Here is a 9,930-nt window from a genome sequence, read left to right on the forward strand (position 1 = left end):
CGAAGGCAACGTCGTTGGAAGATTGCTGAAAGCAACCCCGGTAAAATTTGACAATGCCACTACGCGATAGAGCAGTTTTGTGACCTCAAGTTTATGTCGCTTGAGCTAGTGGGCTCATTGAAGGAGCAAGAAGAAAAGCACAAAGAACAAGATGTAGTGGATGAGGAGCAAGCACTGCGTGCAAGGCATGATGGAAGACAAAGTTGAGGAAGAGGTCGAGGTCATGGAAGCAATGGACGAGGCAAAGATGATGACTCCAAGCCCTAACATAAGTTAAAGTACTGCTATAATTGTCAGCGATATGGATATTATGCAACACAGTGTCTAAATGAGGACAATGAGGATAAGGAGGATGAACGGGCCAATTTGATGGATAAAAGAGAGGAGCATGTATTCACTCTCTTGTAGGCCATCACAGAAGATCACTCAAGGTGGCTATGAGCACGAAGAGAGTCAATATTAAGGGGGATTGTTGGAAAGTTAATCTTGACTCAGCTCATTTAAAAGATTGTGTTTTTGAATAAGTCAACAAAGAACAAGTCAGCATGTTATCGGGCTATGTGGAGGCAGGAGCTGAGTTCAAGGAGAGCAGAAGACTGGGTTGCTTGAAAGACCAATTACATGGGCAGGTGTGTTCAAACTCACCCGCATGGATTGGAAAATCTGAAAGATACATGGTCTAAGAAGATGGAAGCCTATGTTCAAACTCACTCACATTGATGGGAAATTGTTAAAGGCACATGCCCTAAGGATGGTATTACAATAGAGGGTTACTCAAAGGTTTTGGGAGAAAATAGGACTTGGAGAACATCGGTCAGTTTGTCATTCGAATATGAAAGGCATGAAATAACTCTTTTGACTAAATCATGATGTACGAGGGAGTGGCCGATGTTGTGTGTGGAGTGTGCGTAGCTGCAAAAGGATTATATTTTGCTATTTTCCAGCTTGTCTTCAATTGCTAGGAAGACACTCACCACTTGTCTCATGCCACACATTGCCCAACGTGTCAACGTCGCCTTACCATGTTGGAAGTTGGGACACTTTCTTTGGGGCTCCCTAATTCGCCGCTTTCACTGTCAACCTAGCCTTACCTAGTCAAGGTCGACTTTACGCGTGTGGCCCATACCATATTTCCTTATTTACAACTTATTCTATTTAATAAATTTACCAGAAGCATGTTACGTTCCCAAAAAACACTCAAAAAAGTGCAAACACAGAAGGTGAACATGAGCAGGTGTTAAGGAGGGGGACCCGAAGGCAGCGAGAGAGCTAGAGGAAGAAGAAAAATGAGCAAGGGAGTGAGAGAGAGAGAAAGAGAGAGATAGAGAGAGAACAAGGGAGCGAGTGACAGTGAGAAAGATAGAACGAGTGAGCGAGACAATCATTGATAGAAGGAAAGAGGGAGGAATGGTCAATAATAGAGATGGAAATTGACTTGTAGGAATAATTCTTGGTGCCTTAGCTTCAGCTGCGCCTTGCTTGTTAGCTGCTATTGATGTCTCTCCTCTCCTCGGCATCTTCACGATTCCTTGGAATCAGAACTGCTCTGATACCACCTGTTAACTTGCGCAGAGCAAACAAGGAACAACCTCGCTGGATCCAAGTGCAAAGACAACAAGAGGAAGAGAACAAAAAATGAAATACTTTCAAGAAAAAGAATCGGTGAACATTCCGGTATTCTTGTACACATTTTATCGAATGCATGGGCTATTTATTACCAAAAAACAAATGGAAAAAAACAGCCTTTAAACGTCCTTCCACGTAGACCAATCATCTTCCTCATAACTCAATCCATCGTGTGGTCCTGCTTTATCGAATTAGATCGAGCAGCTGTCCTTTCTTGAAAAATAGAAGACACTGAAGTTTGTTTTGTTTGGTATGTCAGGCGACCTTCTTTTCTTCTAGATGATCGCTGTTGATCTTCTGATCATCATGATCATATACCTTCAGAATGAGCGAGATGGGATAGAGAGAGAATGAGACCCAGAGAAAGACAGAGAACAAAAGAGAGAGAGGGAGACTAGATCAGTAGAATGAGAGAGGGACAGAAAGAGTACAAGAGATAGAACGAATAAGAAAGAAAGAGAATGGAAGCGAGCGCCACATGAAATGAGAGAACGAGAGAGATATAGCGAGAGGTGGTGCTCAAGATGGATGTTTAGAAGACTTAGGAGTCAACAACTCGGGAACGGGTCACTCCCATACAGCGCATACAATGAACGGCCATGATATGATCATAACTAGCCGTTAACTAGCTGTTACCCTGGTTAGTTACGTTTGTACACACATAAAGCATATAAAACTGGTTATGCTGAATCATTTGACTCATCTTCTTCATCTACCACTCTCTCTTCTACAGAGGCTTCATGTACTGCTTTTCTGAGTATATCTCTCCATTATTCTCATCTCACTTCTCACTCTTTTGCTTCACTCTTCTTCTACATCTTCTTCTTGGGTGATTCTCTAAATCATATTAGATCTTTGCCCATGCCAGACAAATGCATCATTATGGCTTCACGCTCATATCTGAGCTACGCCTTGGAAGTTGTAGACAATCGGTACATGAAACCTCTGCTATATTCACTTTTACAAGGTCTAGGCACTGAGTATTTCTTGATCATGATTAGCATAAATGTAAACCTCGATTACATGAACTCTGAGCAAATTATCACTAAAGCCAATGCTCATGATACATATCTGATGCATCATCAGAAAGGGAACACGAGTAGATTTGCTCTAATGGCTAATGCAGTTAAAAAATATGCTCGGTACTCCATTCCCATCAAAACTAAACAAAAGCTGGAGTATACACGCCACTGCACCAACTATGGGTAAGAAAGGGAAGGGTCGGGACACGGCGGAGGAAAGGGCCAAGGCGTTCAACCTCATTGTCAAGTATTTCACAACTTGGCCATCGAGCACGAGAATCCCAAGAGTTTATCTGATTGACACTACAGTCTCCAAGATCCTCTCAACCTAATTTTGGGCAGACTCTAGCAGCTTACACTGCTAAAAATCATGGGTGGTATCCTGATAACGGAGCTACCCACCGTGTCACATCCGACAATCATACCCTGACTTCACAGCCCGACAATCAGCAAGGGGCTCATCAGGGCCATGACACTCTACAAATAAGCCCTGGTATAGGTGATAAGCCTAAATTTTACGGTTTATAATCGCTAATTTGTCGTTGTTTGATTAGGCTTATGCAATGAAATTTATAATTCCTTTCTCAATTTAGATTTTAGTAAAATGATGAGTAAGGAGTCGAACCCTAGAGAGGCAGTCTGCAAGAATTTCTGAGTGAATTAGTGAATTTAAGTGGAATTTCAATGTAAGAGACTTGAAGAGAGAGAAAATTAAGAGAGTTAATGAAATTTTTAGGATTAAGGTATTGAATGAGAGAAATTTTTAATGAAATTTAGTGTGGAAGTTCAGATTGATGAGAATTAAAGAATTGAAACTTGAATTTTGAATTTTAGAGAGAGAAAGTGAAAGTTTAATCTAGAGAGAGAAAGTGCATGAAATTTGGGGATTTTTGTCTAAACAGTCAGATCTGTCAAAATTGACAGATCGAACTGATAGAAAATGTTGAATTATGATTAGATCTAACTCCTAAGATAGAATTTTTGGTTTCTAACCAAAGATCCTCTGCTTCTCTCTAAAAATTCATGAATCTAGGGCATATACCTTTCGCCTATGCCTTGGCGTGTTAGAACTTCAAGAAATCACGAATCTGAAGAGGTACGAAGACTTACAAGACTTTGGAGAGGCCCCAATCCGGATCTGAGCTGTTGAAATAAGCTGTGTCCTCCAGGCCAATTGTATTGGAGCTCAAAATCAAAAGTTCTCTTTCGCCACCTTTCTGAGCCCAATTTATAGTGTTCTTGGCTCAGAAAGGTGGGTAGGATTATTACAAACAAACCCTGAAAATTTCAGGTCATTTGGATGTCAGGGTGAAAAGTTATGATTTTTTGAAGATTTAGGCCTATTTTTGAATTTCTCTCTCCTCAGGTTGTTAGCCGATCCACGTGGCGCGCTCTGATTCGCCGCGCGGTGGGCCCTTTGTTCAAGCGCTAAGCCTCCAATTGGCGCCACGTACCCCTTCATAACAGAAAAATTTCGGTTAGTGATAAGTGTGCTTTGCACACTAGAGGTGAGTACAAAGCGCTCAAGGCGCGAGAGCTCGACACGTGGCCCTCTGTGCGTGGCGCGCACCGCGCTATGCACAGAGGGCAGAAATATTTTTTTTTATTCGAAAATAGCCAATTTTCTCCGAAAATGAACAGTAACGGGTGACGTGGCGCGTTCTGGTTGCGCCACGTCACTCGTTTAATTTTGTTTTTCTTTTTTTTTTAAAGAAAAAGCGAAATTTTTCCGTTTTGTAACAGTAGAGGGCGATGTGGCCTTCTGCGGAAGCGCCACGTACCCCCGCAAAATCAAAGAAAAACCATAGAAATCGCCTAGAAAATTGTAAAAAACCCCTCGCGGTTTAAAAAATCAAAAAAGTGCCCTTAAAACAATAAAAATTTGATATTTACGCCTGTGATGAATAAAAAAAGTCCGAGAATGATTTTTTTTATGAAATAAATTTCATTTCTTGCTCTAAATCATTCCAGAAAATTCTAAAAAAATGTGAAAAAATCAGAAAAATTATAAGAATATATTTTCAACTGAAATAAATTCATTTGAAAATATATTTTGATTTTAAAAATCATTTTTCCATTAAAATAAAATCAGAAAGTTGTGCATAATTAACTAAAAATTCATAAAATTGTAAAAAATCAACTTTTTTTGGAAATTGCTTATATTTTCATAATGATAACATGCAATATTAATGTTTTAGGTGAAAATTTCTTATAAATTCCATGATTTTGCATGATAAAATTGCATGTTATCAACAGGTTTGAATATACTTACTATTGGCTATTCAAAGACTGCAACGTGTGACATAACTCTTTCCTTACATAGTGTTCTTCATGTTCCCAAAATTACAAAAAACTTGTCTTCCATTCAAAACTTAACTACTGACACTGATGTTTGTGTCGAATTTCATGGTTCCTACTGCCATCTGAAGGACAAATCAAGTACTCAAATACTACTTTACGGAACCACTACTGATGGCCTGTGTTACTTGGATTGTTTACCGTCCAAGTCTGTACACATTGGGGAATGCTCGTCCTCTGCAACATAGCATTCTTGCCTTGGCCATTCCCAACTGAAGGCGTTGGTGCACATTATCAAGAAGCTTGGGCTTCCTCTTTCTAATTCCCACAAATAATTAACTTCTGACTCTTGCTATAATTCCAAATCTCACATACCTCCATTCAATCCCACTAGGAGCTCTGCAAAACACCATCTTGAGGTCATCCTTTCTGACTCATGGGGTCCGACCCCTCCTATCCCACTCAGTTTTTACATATTATCTCATTTTTATCGATTATTTTAGGTGCTACACATGGCTCTGTCCGTTCAAAAAGAAAAGTGGTTTTTGAAACATTTTTGAAACATTCCAATGCCAAGTTGAGAACCCATTGTCCTCCAAAATCAAGAACCTAAAATCTGAGTGGTGCGGATTATCAATCCCTTCACACTTATCTTCAGCCCCGAGGCCTTATTCATCGCGTGTGCTGCTCGCACATACCTGATCAATGGCACCGCTAAGCGGAAACACAAACACCTCGTGGAGATGGTTCTTGCACTCCTTCACAATGCAAAGATGACCAAAACATTTTGGGATGAAGCCATCATTACAGTCGCTTATCTCATCAACAGACCTCCCACGACTGTGCTCTCCCATAAATCTCCTTGCTTAGTTTTATTTGAACGCGCTCCTTAAATTGACATTTTTTAAAAACATTTGGTTGTTCAGTCTACCCGCTCTAATGACCATGCATCAAGGGGAACCTCGATTCCAGATCTGAAAGGTGTGTTTTCTGGCTATAACTCTCTCCACACCAGCTACCATTGTCTTTCCCTCCACACTAGCAAGTTCTTTAATTCCCGCCACATTGTTTTCTGCGAAGAGCCTTTCGCTACCATTGCTTCAACTTGAGGAAGAGCAATATATATTAGAGGACCCATTATGAATGATTTTTTTGAGAGCGAGGAGATCGCAGGTTTCATTGGCATTGAGGAACCCTTAGTTCATGACATAGAGGGTGCCTCACTTAAGTGGTTGGCTTTGTCTGTCGTAACTTGACCGGACTAGTACCAACCGATAGTAGATTGAGAACTTCCATATTTTATATGCACGTTAAGATTGGAGATAAGACGTGTAAGATCATTATTGATAGTGGGAGTTGTGTGCATGTCGTCTCTAGCACCTTGTTCTCACGTCTTCATCATCCCATGGTGGATCACCCGAGGCCATACAAGGTCTCAGGGATTGACGCCGCATCCATACCAGTCAAGAGTCAATGTAAAATTTGTCTAAAGGTGCAATCCTACAAAGAGGAGATCTTATGTGACGTGTTCCCCATGAAGGTGGGAGCATTAGCCTGGGCCTACCGTGACTATATGACGACGATGTGCATCGCTTTGGACTGAACAATACATGCTCGTGTGTGCACATCGGCAATAAGCTTTTGTGGCACCCATATAGGCTTGGACCTCACACTCTGAAGGAAGACAACCCAACTTTAAGTTTTACATTAGTCGATGGACGGAAGTTCAGCTAAGAGCTGGACATTTCAGATTGTACTTCTAGTGTGCGTTCCTGATATTTCAGATTCTACCATGGCATCTTTGGCATGTACTCCCACTAAGCATAGCGAAGTCACCAAGCTCATGGTGGAGTGGAGTGATATTTTCCCCAGAGTACTTCCTGATGATCAGCCACCTATGCATGACTTTCAACACACAATTGACGTAATCCTCAGAGACTCCCTCGCTATCGCATGGATCTTGTCCAAACTTAAGAGCTTCCAGAGTAGGTCCAGGACCTCCCAGTAAAGGATTCATCTCCAAAAGTCTCAATCCATGCGCCATCCCTGCTCACTTTGCAACCAAGAAGGATTGGACTTGGTGAATGTGTGTTGATACCCAAGCTATCAACAAGACTACCGTCAAATACCAATTCCCCTTTCCACGTATCAATGATATGTTTGATATGTGATGACTCTCAAATATTTCATCAAATAATTAAACTTTTTAGTTTTCACTCCTCAAAATTATAACGTTAATTCATGCTAATATCATGCATATGCATCATTTTATGAAATCACTAACCCCACTTGATCCTTTGAATCAAGTGGAATATATTTAACATTTTATGGTTAGTAAACATTCAGAGACAGGTTAAGAAGATCAAGGAAAGAGACGAGGATCAAGAGGAGCGGGCAAAAATTCAAAGAAGCAGAAATTACGAAAATGCCCCTGGGCATGACTTAAGAGAAACCTATAAATACTCTCTTGAGACATGATTTTAGGTTGTTCAGAATTTCTCTCAAGGAGCTAAGGCTTGGAGAGGAAGGATTTCTGCACCCTCCAAGAGCTGCTGAGCATTGGAGTTGGGAGGAGAAGGAGCCTGAGTTTTAGCCGAAGCAAGAAGATCTCTACCTCGCCGTGAGGGACGTGACACCGGGTGGAGAGATTGTTGAGGTTTCAGAATTCTCTCTTCTCCCTTTGGAAGACAATCTGTATTGGATTGAAGATCACACCTTGTGTTTTCAGTAGTTCCAATAACAATTGTTGGTAGATTACTCTTAGAATTCTATTCAGTATTGTTTTCATTGATTTTCTTCAGTTATCCATCTCCAATCTTGTTCACCAGTCTGTTCATCCAAATTCCAGCAAACCCGCAGGTTCAGCGAGAAGAATCGCAAGCACAGACCCTCTGTGCAAGCGATTCAGCGCGCTGAACCGGGCACCCGACCACCTGCGCGCGAAGCCTGTGAGAGGCAGGTCGCACGCGCGCAAGTGCAGCCTCGCGCTACGAGGAGCACCGCACGGTCGTAGCGCGCGAGCGGCTACGACGTGCGAGGGTCGCTCGCGCGCAGGCACCTTTGTTCGCAGGCATCTTTGCGCGCAGGCATCGCATGCCCTGCGCGCAAGCGCTCTTGCGCACAGCGACCACCGCAAGCAGCTCGCGCTAGCTTGCAGCGATCGCTGTGCTCTGTGCGCAGAGGCACGAGCACACCAAGTGCTTGTGTTTTTGTCTTCTTCACAAGCGTGAGCTTGCGAGCAAGAGAACTTACTATACTGACCTAAGGTGATTAATTAAATTTCCTTGAAGATAGTTAAGTTGATTAAAAGAACTGAATTATATATTTCCCGAGATAAACTAACTCAAAAGCGAGAATCAGTACTGTCTTACCTGCTCCCTGTGGATCGACCCTCACTTGCCCTAAGCCGTGAGGTTTACAAATTCGTTGTATAAGCTCAAATCCTCACACGTATTAACTGCTAAATAACCAGTAAAAATATCTAAAATTTGAGTTTATCAACCGGCGCCGTTGTCGGGGAGCACGGTATTGCAGTAGGAATTTTTTGTTTTTCTGAATCTACAGTCGTTCTTTATTATCCTCTTAAGCTAAAGGACTTTAAAATCCTCAGCTCATCGTCTGCTAACATTTTGCTGAAGATTTATGGTAGTTACATGCTCAGGAGCTGGTGAGAAGTCTGCAGAAAAAATTATTAGAGACGCCACTCCGGATTCTACAATTACAGAACCAGAAATTCAGCACAGAACTATGGCTGAAGAGGTTCATCAGCAGCATGAGAGGAGGAGGACCATGCTGGACAGGTCGACACCGTCGGGAAGCCTACAACAAACCGATGTAAATCTGAAGATCGGCGATGGTATTTCATTTCGATACGACAATGCATTAATTAATTCCATGCCTGAGTTTAATGGATTGCCTGCCCAAAACCCATTAGAATTCCTTGATGATTTTCATATTAGATGCTCGTCTCAAAATGTTCCAGGAATATCTACAGAAATACTTAAAATGAAATATTTTCCTTTGACGTTAAAAGATAAAGCATTCGCATGGTATCGTAATCTAGGAATTACTTTTAATTCTTGGGAAGAAATGCAAGGAAAATTTCTGCAGAAATTTCAACCTCTCCCCAAAACCAACTTTTACAGAAGAGAAATTCACAATTTCCATCCCCATGACGGAGAAGCCTTTAGTGAATCATGGGAGAGATTCAATGACTTGTTGAGGAAATGTCCTCACCATGGCATTGAGCAATGTCAATTAGCTCAAATATTTTATGAATCTCTCGCTGATTTTATGAAAAACAAAGTAAATCTCGCTACGGGCGGAACGTTTTATACCGCATATGAGGATGAAGTTTTCGATATTTTGGAGAGAGTTGCAGAAACTGACTTGCAGGAGATTGGAGCCAATCAGAATGGGAGAAACCTGCAGCCAAAAAGAGCAGGAGTTCTGCAGTTCAACACCAAGCAGGGGGAGCTACAAGCGGGTTTAAGAGAGACCAACCGGAAATTGGAGGAGCTCACCTCCACCTTGAAGAACATTTTTTTAGGTAATTCTCCCATTGTTAAAGCTAAAATCTGCTCTCTCTGTTTTAGCAGGGAACATGAAGATGGAACTTGCCAGTCCATGGAGGAAGAAGTGAAAGCCTTCAATCAACCTCAACAACCATGGGCTGGCCAAAAGAGAGTCGGATTTCAAAGTGGAGAGAGCTTCACCCAAGGGAACAAAGCTCCTTTTCAACACCAATTTCAGCAAAAGCAGCAGTTTCAATCAAGACACCAACAGCAGTATCAGGCTCCCTCTCAAACTCAACCTGATTTCTCTACACTAACCCCGGTTATTTCAGATATGATCGAGAAGCAAAATCAGAAGTTGAGAGCGGAGATGGAGATGCGCATGCAAGTCATGATGGAGTTCCAAACGAAGCAGATGTTGGAGTCCCAAGAACAGATGAGGAAGCTATTGGAGAGCTTCAGACCTGCAC

At 41.8% G+C, this 9,930-nt stretch overlaps 1 non-coding gene across 1 annotated transcript; it reads right to left on the reverse strand.

The window, feature by feature from the left end:
* Positions 1-9,087: 9,087 nt before the first annotated feature.
* Positions 9,088-9,190, reverse strand: LOC144710766 (small nucleolar RNA R71). The gene has a single exon (XR_013583409.1). It is a non-coding gene; the product is annotated as a small nucleolar RNA R71 (small nucleolar RNA).
* Between the last annotated feature and the right edge of the window lie 740 nt (positions 9,191-9,930).

This window comes from Wolffia australiana, chromosome 12 (genome assembly GCF_029677425.1).
Source record: "Wolffia australiana isolate 7733 chromosome 12, ASM2967742v1".
NCBI classification, from domain to species: domain Eukaryota; kingdom Viridiplantae; phylum Streptophyta; class Magnoliopsida; order Alismatales; family Araceae; genus Wolffia; species Wolffia australiana.